The 16591-nt window shown below is 42.4% G+C and overlaps 1 protein-coding gene across 6 annotated transcripts in view; it reads left to right on the plus strand.

Annotated features, from left to right (window-relative positions):
- C2_1H11orf24 (chromosome 2_1 C11orf24 homolog) overlaps positions 1-16591 on the plus strand; it is a 300999-nt gene that overhangs the window by 144217 nt on the left and 140191 nt on the right. The window lies entirely within an intron of this gene.

The following is a 16591-nucleotide window of genomic DNA, read 5'->3' on the forward strand; positions in this document are numbered from 1 at the left end:
TACTTGCACTGAGACAGGTCGGCCCTCTGGTTCTGCAGCTGGGAGGATGTTTACTGAAGCTAGTAGGCAGGAATGTATTTTCGAGGAGCGGAACAGATAACTCGAAGGTTATAGTCAATCTTGGCAGGCAGCAGGCTGAGCTGAGCGCGAGGGGCCGCGCTGAAAGTAAGTCAGAGTTCACGGGTACAGAGGCAGCCTGGGCAGAGGCCCTTGGAGTCAGAAGCCAAGGAAGAGGCTCGGTGGCAGAAATTCAGGGCCTACTCAGCTAGAGCTGAAAAACGTAGAAGTACACTACAAAAAGATGTTGGCATAGCATACTTAGGAACGGACCATTCAACACATTCAAGGTGGGTCTGAAAGAGGACATGTTAACGTAGGACGCAAATGTATTTGCGTCTTCATAGCGGTTACAGGAGGGAAGTTACATGCACCTTAATTCGTACATGGAGACGGTGGGGTGCGCGCTAGGGAACACATCTTGACCATAACATTTATATTTCCTCATTCCCTCCTTGTTCCCTACGGACCCTTCATGATATATTAATCATCATAAATTGATCAGTTTGTTCTTGCAACATCATTTGCTCATCTTTCTTTCTTTGACGGTTTGAGAGGAAACTGGAATGTTCAATGCACGATGTGGCACACAGTCCACATATCGCCGGCCCACACTGTAGGCACAGGCAGCAGCTGAATACTATGACAAGGCCAAACCCTAGGAAGGATAGGATCTTCCATCCCCAAGCAGTTAACGTTGTCCAGAACCAACCGGACCAAGTCCAGGTGCCTGGATTCTGATGTATCTGATTTGCAATTTTATGCAGACGGGTAATAGCTTGATAAACAGATGGCGCATTTTGTGGGATGAAAACGCAGCAACTTGACCCGATGACCTTACAGGCTCCACCTCTATCTGCCAAGATGACGTCAATAACAAGACGATTTTGAAGAACAACAACCCGCATAGCAGATTGCTCCTCTGTTAAGTTACCTAAAGCGGAGGCAGTTTCATGTACTACAACTTCAAGTGTTCTAGTTAATCTACGTATTAATTTACTGTTTTGGACAGGTCCTAAAAAGAAAAAGAATCCCTTATTGAAGTCAGTGTACTGTTCCCATGCCGTTTCTGTGTAGTCGACAAGTGGGATATCTCTTCTGGGTCTATTCTTTACTAGATTGGTATTTCTATGGTAATCAGGGGGAGCTAGGAAAACAGGTGGTAGAAGGAATGCAATATAACAGGTACCATCCCAATCTGGAGGCAAACGTATGTATGCGGTATGACCACAAACAAAATAGGAGTGATTGATAGCTTTAAAGGATGATTTACCATGATCACTGAATTCGACCACAGTAGTGCATTTACTATGACCTAAGTGTACTGACCCTTTCTTTCGGACACATAACTCACCAGTGACTGGTAATACTAGCATATGGGGCAGAACTGGTGCAGCTTCGGATTCAACAGTAAGGATCATAAGACTAATTGTGTAGTTACCTAATCCATATACTTCATTTTCTAGATCAGTTCCTCTTCGAGTGGGGAGTCCCTCCTTATCAGGGTAACAGACGTCGAGCAGGACTAAGTTCAAGTTTCCCCAAACCCAGCCCCCATCGAAAACAGCAATATCAGGATCTAAGGAATTAATTATTTTAAACCATGCTCCACAGGAGCCATTGTGAGTGAACGGGTACGGAAAGAGGGGCAGAGCTCCCTTGTAGTTCTGGTAGGGAGGGAGTCGGCCACATATCCAGCAGTCTGTAGCATTGTTCGTCTGATGGGAGTGGTGTAACATACTAATGAATGTATTGTTGCGCAGCGCAAGTCTGTAAGAGAGTTCGTGTGCAGGTAATTCACTAAAAGTGTGTTCAGCAGAGACATTATAAACAGATTGTTCACGCTTGAAAATAGGCCAGTAGATAGGTAGCAGAAGGCTAGCAACAATAACTAAAATACTTATAATAAACATGATTACTAGTGTCACTATACAGTGACTACGGAGTGATTTACAATATGCACCTTTTTTAACTTGTCTCTCTCTATCTCGATCTAGGGGATACATGTCAGAAACTATTTAACCGATTCACCTAGGGGAGGACTTAAACAATTAAACTGTCTGACTTGCTAGATCGGAGTTTCGACCTGTATTCTTCTTGGGGAGTTTTTTCTCGTTCGGATACTGTAAAGTCCTTTGGCTTAACACAGTCTTTGGTGGGGGTGGACGAGTCTCGATCAGGTTTCAGTTCGGAAAATTTTTTCACATGACTCGTGTGGACCCACCCCTTTCTCCCCTCAATCTTCACGGCGGTCCTCGTGGTGAGAAGGACGGTCTTCGGAGATTTCCAGCGGGGCTCCAGCGGACTCTTCCTGTCGAAATTTCGGACCAGTACCAGGTCCCCAGGACGGACCTCGTGTGGCTTTACATCAGTGTTGTCAGGGAAGGCTGCGGCAACCTGTGAACGACATGATTGGAGTGCAGACATCAAGGAGGCAAGGTAATCTGTCAACATGTTACAATCAACATCAGTGATCTTTTTCGGAATGGGCGTCCCCCACATATTCGGTGGTCTGCCAAAAACCACTTCGTACGGGGATAGCCCTGATCTCGAGTGGGCGACCATCCTCATGTAGAATAGTGCCACTGGCAGGGCGACTATCCAGTCGACCCCTTTCTCCTGACATATCTTTGCAAGGCGTATTTTCAGTGTCTGATTATGCCTTTCTACCAGGCCTGCGGCTTCGGGATGTCGGACACAATGGAATTTCCACTGGTATCCTAGCAGTAAAGAAACTTCCTTCATTAATGCAGATGAGAATGGCTGACCGTTATCTGAGTACACGACACGAGGCAAGCCGTATCGTGGGAAGAATTCACGAACCAGTTGCTTAGCAGTGGTCGGAGCAGTGTAATCTGGGACTGGGTATGCTTCGGTCCAGCGGGACAGAGCACAGACAACTACGAGGACATACTTGAATCCTCGACATCGGTCCATCTGGATATAATCCATCTGGAGGACTTCAAAAGGGTGATCGGGAGGATGAAATCCACCTTGCTCTACAGGGACGCTTTTTCCTGGATTGAACTGACAACAGATCATGCAAGTACGCACTTTCTGTTTTGCGGCGGCTCGTAAGTGTTTATTGTTCCAAAGGTTTTGTAAACTGTCTAACATCGCTTTCTCTCCTAGATGTGCTGGACTATGTGCTGTATTTATCATGACTTGAACCATAGAGTCAGGGAGAAACCATGTAGATTTTCCCTTTGTCATCCAACCTTGATCTGTCTGGATCCCTCCTAGTTCAATCCATTTCTTTATTTCATCTGGGGTAGCATGTGCCTGAATATCGATAACATCTAGTGTGGGATCCCTGACTGCCATACACCTAGTTGGTACTATTGTCTTTGTCATATCAGTTGTCTGAGTGTGAGTCAGTGCTGTATGTTTTGCTGTCTGGTCTGCCAGGTCGTTACCCTGGGAAACAGAATCTGTGGCTTTAGTATGTGCTTTACACTTCATGACCGATATGCCTGAAGGTAGATGTATTGCTTCTAACAGCGCTTGAATGAGGGGACCGTGTTGGATCTTGGCACCATGAGAGGTCAGGAAACCTCTTTCTTGCCATAACATGCCGAAGTCGTGTACGACTCCGAAAGCATAGCGGGAATCAGTGTATATGTTGACATTTCTGTTCTTGGCTAGAATACAAGCTCGGGTCAGAGCAATAAGCTCTGCTGCTTGAGCAGACAGTGTGTCAATACGATGTGTTTCTTTAACTTCGGTTTCAGTGGTCACTGCATATGCGGCCACTAACTCTCCTGTATTTGGTCTCAGGCATGAACCATCCACGTAAAGTGTCAGGTCTGGATTTGTCAATGGTACATCTGTTAAGTCTCGTCGAGGCTTTGTTACTGCATTAATGATCTCTATGCAATCATGCGGGGCTGGATCTGTCATAATGGTAGGTAACAGTGTTGCTGGGTTCAGGATGCTGCAGCGTCTGATTTCTATGTGTGGCTGGAATAGCGTTAATTCGTAACCTGTCAGTCGTGCTATAGTCAGGTGCTGAGTCTGGGTTCTGTTTAACAGAACCTCTACAGAGTGTGGAACTTGTACTGTTAATTGATGGCCTAACACAATTGAATCACTTTGTCTTATTGCTAACGCTGTCGCTGCTACTGACTTTAAGCATGCAGGGAGTGCCTGAGCTACTGAATCCAATGTACTTGAAAAATAAGCGCAAGGCTTATGTGAACCTGCTTGATCTTGAGTGAGGACAGACAATGCTGTACCATCACGTTCTGTAACAAAAAGTGTAAACGGTTTGCTGTAACATGGTGTCGCTAAAACTGGTGCTTGGCATAAGGCTTTCTTTAATTCTTCAAAAGCTTGTGTGTGTTCCTGAGTCCAAGGGAGGGCAGTCGAGGTCGCGGCCTCCTGTGTTGTTAACTGGATAAGTGGTTTAGCTAGAAATGCATATTGAGGAATCCATTGTCTGCAGTATGAGGTGAGGCCTATGAAGGCCCGCACTTCCTTTTGTGTCTGGGGTTGCGGCATATTTACAATTAACTGGATGCGATCGGGAGTGAGCTGTCTCCCCACTTTGGACAGCAAGTGACCCAAGTACACAACTTGCTGAACACAGAATTGTAGCTTTGAAGGGGACACCTTGTGTCCCTTGTCTGCCAGGAAATGTAAAACTGTCAGTGATGCTTGTTCGCATTCGGGCTCACTTCGTGCGGTGATCAGCAGATCATCGACGTATTGCAGTAAAGCGGTGTTAACTGGCATTTGAATACAATCTAGTTGTCTTTTCAGTGCTTGACTATAGATGCTGGGGCTTTCTGTGAATCCTTGAGGTGCGCGGGAAAATTTGAAACTTCGTCCATTTAAACTGAATCCGAATAGATATTGGCTGTCGGGGTCAATAGGTACACTAAAGAAGGCGTTCTTGAGATCAATTACAGTAAAGAACGTCGCTTCTGAATCAATAGCAGTCAATAAGGAAGAGATGTCGGGGACCACAGGGTATTGTGGTACAGTACATTTGTTCAATTCTCTTAAATCAATCACCAGCCGATATACTGGCGGTGCATTGGGGTCGGTACGTTTAAGAATCGGAATGATGGGGGAATTACAGACATTGGAGTCGGTCTCTACGACCACTCCTTGGGCAATGAGCTCTTCAATGATTTTCAGTAAAGCCACTACAGCATCGGGTGGTAACTTGTATTGTCTGATTCTGAGTAAAACAACACCTGTCTTGAGTGTAACACGGTATGGAGTGATATGCATGCAACCTACATCAGTTGGGCCCTTTGCCCACAAGTAATCTGGCACATTTTTCAATCTGACATCAAACTCTCTTAAAACATAGTGACCCTTGAAATCCCGTAGAAAGAGTCTAACTCCCTCCGGGGAACAGCATATTATAGCTCCTAGAGCTTTCAGAGTTTTGATTCCTAACAGATTTTCTGGACATGATTTCGTGAGTAACAGGTCTGTAATACGTGATAATGGACCCACAGCCAAGGGTACTGGTTCCGATACCTCATTTACAATAGGCTGTCCTGAAAAACCAAGGGAAACATTCTGTGAGCCTGAGAGGGGTGCCCCTGGGACTTCATCATGGCTGATTGTGGTGCGACTTGCCCCTGTGTCAATTAAAAACTTTCTATCTTTTCCCAATACCTGACTGTGTACATAAGGGCCTTCTTGATCTACAGGAATTTCAATAAGAGGCAGGCCACCTTCCCTCTCTAGGCTGTTTCATGTATATCGGGGGTAATCTGGATATGCCGACTGGGCATACTGGTACATCTGTTATGAAACTTGCTGAGTCGCGGCAATGGGCTGTGGCTGTGGTACCGCTACTGTCTGTGCTGTGTGTGATGAGGCATGCATAGGCTGTGTGTTCTGCATGGGCTGTTCGCTCTGTGAGGTCTGTTGATGCCCAGGGTCGTGTCTAGGCGGATGCGGTCTTTCTTTAGTCTTACCTGTTGCTATGTTATGTTTCAGGACTGGACATTCATGTACGTAGTGACCTGGCTGCTTGCAGTAATTACATGTCCCTTTAACGGGAGCTGTAGGGTGACTTGTCTGGGCCCCACCTTTTCTCTGACCGTCGGCTGGGACCGTCTGTGCTACTAACATTTTCATCTTCGTGTCTTTCATACGTTTCTGTTCCTGATCTTGTTCTTCTCTAATTCTGTTCTGGTGATATTGTAACATTTGTAACATCTGGGATGGCGTATTTGCCTGCCAAGTACTTTCAACCTTGTACACTCGGTTTTTAACTAATGGTAGGGAGTTCTCGACTAATTTAGATACAAAAAGATGCGGATATGATTCGCTACTTGGTTGGAGGCCACTATTAATAATAAAACATTTCTCAAATCTTGAATAGAAGTCACTAGTATCTTCATCATGTTTCTGTTTACAGGACGAGATGGCGTCCCAATCTTCCTTTCTAGTTGTCAATAATCTTGGCAGGACCTGTACTATCAAACCGGGTAATGCTTTAGTCTTATCCCCAAGGCCTACCCCTGGGACCCGTTTTCTTTCTTCGTCTTCTATTTCTGCCCATGCAATCTTTGTGTCCCCCACCTCCCATTCCTTTTCCTTCAATTTCTCGAAGATACCCGTGGGCAGTAATACTTTCAACATTTTCATGATATCATCATACGTGTAATCCCCCATTAGTAACATGTCTTTAAGCTCTCTGTGAAAACCTGTAGGGTCTTTATCATGACACGGGACTAGTTTCTTCATTTCTAACAGTTCTAGCTTGGTCAATGGCGTGTGTACATATACACGTTTCAAGATATTATCTGTACCCATAACTGGGTGTACTTCTCGTAAGGGGTTCTGACTTTCAATGCCACCCCCGCATTGCATGTGGTACGTTTTCCTTTCTGGAGGCGGGGCGGGAACATATTCAGAGCTTATGAAGGCGTTCTATTTATGTCGTTGTTCTAGAATTATTTGTATTAACTTGGTACTGAAACCTCTCCATCTGTCCATAAGTAGTGCTTCTAGTGTTTCGTGTAAGGGACCTGGGTCAGAATGATGGTTTCTGTACTTGATGAGGAGGTGCTGAATCATGTATACGCCTGCTAATTTCTGTTCGTCTGGGGAGAGGTTCAGGAATGTCTGCGCTAATGTATCATCATTATACATGTCTGGATTTTCGGCCCATAATACGGCTGACCGGGCTAGTTCCTGTTCATCCATAGAATTGAGTACATGGTACCCCATTCGGTCTCGAAGCCTTTTATCAGTTTCTTGGAACTGATGTTCAGACGAATTCGGATTTGTTAAAGCAGAGAGAAAAACTCTCTTGCTTTCCGGACGGATGCCCTTCCTAAGGTAAGTTCCCTTACCTACATACGCTATAGTATCCGTAGTCCTTTCTGGTTCTACAAGTTCTTCTTCCTCCTCGGAGGAAGCTTGTTCTTTGCCCTTTTCGTGTACTGCTATCACTGCTTTTCTAATTTTCCTATACATACTGGCTATGCAAGTCCCCTTGTCATGTTTTCCATCGGCTATATTTTGACCCCACTTGTTCAGTGCATCTAATTCACTCTGATCTGTTCCAGGCCTATCTCGTTCTCTTATTAGACAATTTATGAAAAATCGTAGTATCTGTGCTTGAATGTCAACTTTCTGGTTTTCCATGGCATTCTTGATACTGTCAGGGTCTTTCCCTGTCTGAACAAACTCATATATTCTATCTAGACGGTCCTTCATTCCTACATAGCATAGCAAGATATCAGTAGCAGATCTTAACCGTAGTGATGCCAATATCATTAGATCGTCTTTACCGGGTACTGGATCATATCTACAAACGGAAATGTTTTCTCTGAATGCGTCAAGACGAGGAGACTTGAACGTGAGAGGACTCTGCGTATCCCTGATATTGAGTCTGCGTGTCAGTGGCGGGGTCCGAAGACCCGCGGTCGCCCCTCCTGAAGCGGAGGCTTGGGCATTATCTTCCTATGGAGTCTGTATCTGAACTTGAATTTGTCGTTTAGTAAGATCAGGTAGACCTTGTTTCGGTAAGTCGATTTTGGGTGTGGGAAGTGGTGGAGCTGGCGGAGCGGGGGAGGTCTGTCGCGGTACCGGCGGAACATGACCTGGGGGCGGAGTGCCACCCCCGTCCCTGTCAGTAGGCAGGGCACGAACAGGCAGATTGGTGTAAGCTGGTGCTACATCCTCTAAATATGAATTTAGGAATATGTCTTTAGTAGTCTTATGCATTACTTTAGTTGGAACTAATGGTGACGGTAAGTTTTTCGGTATTTCTGATAGGGCCTCAGGTGTACCCTCGGCCACAAGATACATACTATTCACAAGATTATGTCGTGCGCGGTCTATCTGTTCACTTTTTACTCGGATCCCCTCGGTAACTAGTTCATTTTCCTGTGCTTTCTCTGATTCTTTAAGTCTGTCTTCTCTACGGAGTGCTCTTTCAGCACGTTTATGTGATTCCTTACGCCAAAATTCTATGGCGTCTTTCTGAGATTGTCTGGCTTTCTTTTTCCATAGTGCTTCCTCGACCTTCATGATGCACTCGGCATCCCATGTTCCGTTAGCGGGCCATCGGTGTCTTTCGTCTAGGTGTTTAGTATAGTCAGTCCATAAGTCTAGATACAATATGGCGTCTATGCCATGTTTATGGTACATAAAGTTACCTGGAGTGTCCCTAGGGGGAATAGGAATTTCTTCCTCTAGTATCCCTTTCCTAGTTCCTATCTGCTTTAATTTGTTGAAAAACTGCATTTTGCTTACTTAATACGGAATGCTCAGTCCTTAGTTTGCTTTAATACTGGGTATTGTACAAGGAAACACAATAATTCACATAAAAACGGTCACATTCACATTCATACCACGACATTAATCACATAAAAAGGATATTTTAGACATAGATGACTACCCCCTATACCGGATGTACTGCTAAACAGTACAGATACACTGATGTAACAGTGCAGAAATTCAGAAATTCAGAATACTAGATATACTGCTAAACAGTACAGATACACTGCCTAAAAACAGTGCAGACCGGACTTGTGTACCCAAACCCGTCTAGATACGTCCCAGCAATGGTACTCACCGGGAAGCACGGAACAGAAGGCCTCGGAAAACTCGACTGGACTCGACTCGACACTTCGGAAAACTTCGGAAAACTTCGGAAACCTGGTGGGCCTCTTGACACCTCGGACCTTGTTTCTTTCGGCTAGGCTCTGGTCGGGATCCTCCGCACTCCTCACCGCCTCGTCTGGGCACTGATCGCAGTCTTCGTCACCTCCGTGGGTCAGAGGGAGATGCAGGAAATCCTGCCGGTACGCGTAGGTTCCATCTAACTGATGGCAGGGGACAGAGCTTGCAATGCGCCAACCGGCGCGTGAGGTGGGGGAGGGGGTCCCTATTCGGGCGCCAAAATGACGTAAATAATTAATTTACTCTCTTAATTTCTATGCAGGTAAGTACTTAATCAATAACTCAGATCGGAAGAAAAAGACAGAGTCCGTGGTGTTAGAGTTTCTTAGGGGTTTTATTCCTTAACAAGGAATGGTCATGACCAGGATATCGGATTCTGACCACCACAGGGGTGTCAGAAAGGATAGAGCGCTACATTTTATTAACAGTACATAGCTTATATACTTAATTCATGCCATAAGCAACAGTGCAGGAGGCGTAACAGCTGAGAGAAGACAAGATAACAGTATACACGTGGTACTAGTACGTAATCAAGAGGCGTGAACTAGAGGTGTGTGCTAGAAACGTCACTGATAGGTGTCACGGGTGGGTGGCACTAAGCAGAAATGTGGCAATGTCAGCAGAAATCGGAAGCTTGGATGTGCGCGCAGCTGCATGACGTGTGATTGGAGGGGTGCAGGGGACTTGACATTTACACTGACGGAAAGAGACAGAAGTCTGGCATGTCAGATCAACTTGTACGTCTATCATATCTGATATCTGATGTTTAGGAGCCATATTATCTGAGCGGAAAGGTCTCTAGGGCAGAAGCTATTCTTATGCTAACTGTGGATGCATGTATAAGCGCCTAAGTGTCTGCATGAGAAAGCGTGGGGCACGAGGCCTTCCATGGAAGCATGGTAACAGGAGCTATGAATTACTTGCACTGAGACAGGTCGGCCCTCTGGCTCTGCAGCTGGGAGGATGTTTACTGAAGCTAGTAGGCAGGAATGTATTTTCGAGGAGCGGAACAGATAACTCGAAGGTTATAGTCAATCTTGGCAGGCAGCAGGCTGAGCTGAGCGCGAGGGGCCGCGCTGAAAGTAAGTCAGAGTTCACGGGTACAGAGGCAGCCTGGGCAGAGGCCCTTGGAGTCAGAAGCCAAGGAAGAGGCTCGGTGGCAGAAATTCAGGGCCTACTCAGCTAGAGCTGAAAAACGTAGAAGTACACTACAAAAAGATGTTGGCATAGCATACTTAGGAACGGACCATTCAACCCATTCATGGTGGGTCTGAAAGAGGACATGTTAACGTAGGACGCAAATGTATTTGCGTCTTCATAGCGGTTACAGGAGGGAAGTTACATGCACCTTAATTCGTACATGGAGACGGTGGGGTGCGCGCTAGGGAACACATCTTGACCATAAAATTTATATTTCCTCACCCTCTTTCCAAATATTAATAAGCCACCCCTAAGTTAGCTTTCGGGCACAATAAGGCAAGGAGCATGATATTTAAAAGTAGAACATGTAAAAGTTAGTGACAAGACCCAAAAGCTATTTTCACTGCAGCATTATTAGCTTTTACATAGGAAAGCATTGGGAGCTAATATTAAAGTTAAACATGTTCTCCACTTAGACACCAGCTGCAAAGTTCGTTCTTGGACTTTTTAAAATATTTATTACAAGCCTAATCCACTGGAATGGTAAAATTTGTAATAAATATTTTTTTAAGCTCACTGACACAACATCAATGTAATAAATATCAATGTAAAAAATATTGACAAAAAATATAGACAATAAAAATATCGGCTCCTATACTTAAACAGGTAAGTACAAAAATACTGATCAAAAAATTAAATGTAAAAAAAATAGATGTACAAAATATCGACTTATATCTATATAAAATAAGATATATTAAGTATCTTAAATATAAAATTCAATTTTAACAAAATAAAATACATTTAATTTACATTTAACAAATAAACTTAATCAAAAAAGATGAGCGCACACATAATTAGTTATACATATATATTTACTTTAAAACAATTGATAAAGTATTCTTTTTGTTAAATGTTTAAGATTTCTATAAAAATAAAAATATATACCAGCATTTTAAAATATCAAAAAAACTAAAACATTACAAATATTTAAACTTAAAATTCATAATTCAGTCAGTGTAACAGTAGAGAAAGTGTTGGGTAGTGGAGGGGTACAAATAACTATTCCTATTCCAGTGAGTGCAACAGTAGGGAAAGTGTTTGATAGTGGAGGGGTAAAATGTACTTTTCCCACTCCATTGGTTGCAACAGTGGGGAAAGTGTTGTATAGTGGAGAGGCAAAACTTACTATTCCCACTCCAATGAGTGCGACAGTAGAGAAAGTGTTGGATAGCGGAGGGGTAAAATGTACTATTCCGCTCGAGTGAGTGCAACAGTAGGGAAAGTGGTGGATTGCGGATGGGTAAAATTTACTATTCCCACTCCATGAGTTCAACAGTAGGGAAAGTGGTGGATAGCAGAGAGGCAAACATTACTATTCACACTACAACAGTAAAATAAAATATATATTTAACATTAAGAAAAATAAATAATACTTTAAAAATTGAAAAAATAGTATACATCAAAAGAAAACATATTATAATATTGATTACAAATAACAAATATTATATCAAATATTTACAAACAAAAACATTAATCCATAAATGTATTTATTTCCTACCCAATAACTCCACACCAATAGCAACACACTTCAACATTTTAAATTTACTTCCATAATTAACATAATAATCAATTAAAAAACCATTAAAAAAAACTAATAAACATAAACTACACACACGTTAACACTATAATGTCCACAACACACACCTAAATTAAACTATAAAATTATAAAACGCAATTAAAACTTATTTTTAAATTAAAAAGTATTACTAATAACAACTAAATATAAAGTAATTAAAATGTATTTAATGCCCACCCGTTACCCATTTAAAAGTAAAAACACACACAAAAATAATTACCCAAAATAAATATCAAATAATTAACATCAATTAACAACTATGTATTAATTAATTAAACACAAATTACTTCCCATCCATTACGCCTATAAACACAACACACACCTAAAATTACACAATTGCCATAATACATTGTTAATTAATTTAATATCAATAAACACACCATAACAAATAAACTACTTAACACCCTTTACCCCTTCGACCCCAAAACACACATCTAAAATTACCAATTACCATAATTACCTATTAATTAATTATATAATTAACCAACTATTAATTCCTCAATTAAAAATAAATTACTTCCCATCCTTTACACCTTTAAAATCTAAAACACACACCTAAAATTGATTACACACTTACCATAATTAATTACAAATTAAATCCTTAAATAATAAAAAAATTACTTTACACATTTAACACTATCACATCTTAATTAAACAAATATTAATAAATAAAAAATAATCAATTAATTTAATATAATTAAATTACTTCAAAACCTATTCCCAAATAAGCCCACAACCCTCTACGGATTAAAAATGCAACATTCAAATAAAACAAAATATTAACTACTAAAAATGTAACACACATATATAAAATACAAACAATCCTTGTACCAAAAACATTCATTTAAAACATATACTAAAATACATAACAGCAATTAAAAAAATCAATATTTTAAACAACTATATTTTTGCAAACGAAAGTAAGCACTTTGATATTTTTAACATAGATATTACTTGCCTTACGTCGATAATCTTTACCACGATATTCGTGCTGTCGATATTTCTGAATCACAATATTTCTGACTCTGTATTTGTGCAACTCTATATTTTAAACTCTATATTCTGTCTGCACATCCCTTTAACCTGCCTAAAACCTCGAGAAGCCAGTTTACCTACACTTCCAGCTGTCACCCAGGATTGGACTAGCCTGTGAATTAGCTTCCACAGCTGGCACAAAGGCCCTTGGGGGTCAGGAGTGGTTGACTTTCCCTTGACAAGATGGCCTGGGGCTGTGCCCAGCTGCTTCTATACCTTCAAAGGCTACCTAGCTTGGTGGCAGCTGTTATTTACACCTGGGCCTGCCCTTAATTTGTCCTCGTCAGCTAGGCACCAATCTCAATGAGAAAGGAGTTTTCTCCAGAACTGGTTTTGAGTGACCACAGAGGAAGAGTTACTCATTTCCCTGACTAGACCTCTAAGGTGGACTCGGGAGTCCAGCATAGGAGGAGAACGTTTCTGCCTTGTTGATTTTAGGTAGAGAAGATCAGTGTGGGATGGTTTGTTTCCAGGCCAATAGAAACTGCTGCAAATATGGGTAGCGTTCTTCTGGGGCCTTTTTCCCTATTGGTTAGGGAATTGCCAGGAGTCCCCCAACCCGCAGGTTAGTGCCAGGCATACCTGTTTCACCCTCTTGAGAACACTGCTGGGCCAGTTGGAGACAGAATAAGGACTACATATGCTGTTGAGACCTCTGATAGACAGTGTAAGGGCTGAACCTGCTCCTTCTTGTACCCAGGACTGAGATATGGATTCCAAGGAACAGTTGGCTGACCTCCTTTTAAGCTACCAAAACCAATAAGGAGCACACTTTCCTGAAAGAGACCAGCTAACCAGTTTCAACTGTACCTGCCCTGGACACTGCTGATGGCTTTTGTTGGAGTGACTCTTGATCCTCCCCTCCGCCCCCCCTGCCAGTGTTACTGAAGTTCTGGATCTCTGGTCTGGTGTCCGAGTATACTCCTCCTGCCTAAACATAGGACTTAGAAACTTTGTGACAAACCTCTGCCTGGAGAACCGTGGTGGGACTCTGACCAACCTGACCACTGATCACCAAGGGAGCATCACCAGTGGGGCTGGTTTTGCAACAGCTCCCGCTTCGTTCTTCTACACGACCCAAATCCACCTCAGAAGGCCCCACGCCAACCAGCATCCGATTACCGCACACTATCCACCCCAACTATTAAACCACTTTCTCACCGGGAAGATGTGGTAAACTTCAGATTGGAACCAAAACAGGAGGACTGGCCATAGTGATAATATCAATAAGGGTTCAGTAACAGAATATTGTGGACAAAATCTCTTAAAAAAATATTGTGACCTATCAACCACCAGAATATTCTGATGGTAATTATAAATAATTAGGTATAGGTTGTCAACGTACATATATGTGAAGCCATGTAAAGTAAGTGTCTCTATCATCAAGTCACATGACTGTGGATTCAAGACAAGTATACTTACCTTCACAAGATTTTGCTGCAATATATTCCTGTTAAGATGTCTTTGCAAATTGAAGTGCTCACTGCTATCAACTAGTTTTGATTAGGGGTGGGCGGAACTTATTAGAGTTTTACTCCGTGGAACTTACAAGTGGCGCCATTTCTGCACGTCGCGCTGAATTTTAGTGCCAAGAGCTTGTTCCATGCTGTAGAATTAGCACGAACTGCGCCAGAGGGTGTTGCTTCCTTCTGCCGCTCGAGTAGATTTTCTACTCTAGTGGCAGCTTTTCTCAACACAAACTGTATCCACTGCCTAAGTTGAGAAATCGCACCAGGACTTGTGCTACCGCTCCATGTTTCTAGCTCGTGTTTGTCATCTTAACGTTGACTAGCCGTGCGCAAGGAAAAAATTTGACACGTGGCAGTTCGCAGAGTTTTTCTATAATCCTGCGCTCTAAATGTTGGCAAAACTCACAGGTGGAGCAGAGTTTACTGCCCTAGATTTGAGTTACCGGTAAAGCCAAATCAGCCTGTCACCCTTCAGAGGTATAGAATTTGAGAACCGTCACATTGGGTAATAATAGCAGCTGTTGCTTACACTGCTTACAAATGGCTGGAGCTGGTGAATGAAACAATATGTACAAGTTACTCAAAATAACAAAGATGACTGGAAACATTAATGACCCAAAATTACAGTCAACCGAGCCCTTCAGCGCAGCCTATAATGTTAAATGCAAAGGGAATCTATTGTGATTCAAATACCTACTGTGTGGTGGTGGTGGTGGTTTGCCACCCTTAAATCTTTAAAAAGAATGATCCACCTTGTCTCGAGGAAACTTAAAAGACCATTGTTCACGCCTTTAATGACATCTAAATTAGACTATGCAAATAGTCTTTACCTGGGTTTGCCTGCTTACTTTGTGTCGCCTGCAGATCGTACAAAATGCGGTAGCCATATTATTTCTGAACATTTCTGTCTCACAATTTACACCCAGTCCTTGACACCCTCACTGGTTGCCTGTGGTGAAGCAAGACCAATTTAAGGCACTCACCTTTGCCTTTAGAGCCCTACAGCTTAAAGAGCCAGTATAAATAATAGTTAATTCTGGCCTACTTCCAATCCAGTTACTTGGGATCAAGCAGCCAATGGCTAATTCAAATTCCTTGGGTGCACAACGCAAGGGGTGGGTGGAGGAAGATTTTTCCTTCGAGAGGATGAAAGACACATCCAGGTTAAAATATAAGGTCAGACGTGGAAAGTAAAACCCTGAACAAAAAATAACAATATAAGCCAATCCCAAAAACTGTTATTAACCATAGTATAAAAGAAACCATAGTAAAAAAAAAGCATTAAGATCCATGTTAAACACATAAAACATACATATAAAATACAAATAAGCTGAATACTTACTCAGCTGATCCGAAACCCGCATTTCCGACCGATTCGTAAACCCTTCCAACCAACCAATTTCGATAGTTGGGAAGCGTTTGTACTTTCCGAGTCTGTTCCGAACGGCATTCAGAGAAAACGAGTCAGTCGGAGCAGACTCATACAGGTCTCCGGACCACATTGGCGATCAAGCAATTATGATGTCAAATTCGCGCTGCCTTTCCGAATCGCTTGTTCCGACACAGATTGGCTGTTGGAATCTGACTTGGTAGCTACAGCCCCCATTCACCCGGGGTCCTCCAGATAGGGCTTGTGGGGGTACCCATGGGCCCCCCCCCCCTGTACAACCATGAACAGTTTGGCAGGCACCATAGTGTGGCCTCCACAGGGTGCACAATTCCCCCCTAAACTTAAAATGACTAAATATAACTATTTTAAAGAAATAATTAAACCATAATATAAAAATTAACAATATATATTTTTTACTTAAATTACATACATTTTTACCTCCTAATGAGAAAAATACACGAATTCCCAAAAATCCTATATTTAAAACAAAAACAATTAAAATGAGTGACTCTTTTAAATTGCATTTTACAGAAATTCATACTTACTACACACCCAGAAAGATTAAGGAAGAAATTAAAGAGTATCATGGTTTAAGATCCTGTTTAAGATCAATCCGGCATACAGAAGGACCAAGACATGGACTCTTCGGGGTTGATAATAATTGAAGTATAACCCCTGTACCCTCAAGCTAGTTCTGGTCTG

Source organism: Lissotriton vulgaris, chromosome 2_1 (assembly GCF_964263255.1).
Source record: "Lissotriton vulgaris chromosome 2_1, aLisVul1.2, whole genome shotgun sequence".
Taxonomy (NCBI): domain Eukaryota; kingdom Metazoa; phylum Chordata; class Amphibia; order Caudata; family Salamandridae; genus Lissotriton; species Lissotriton vulgaris.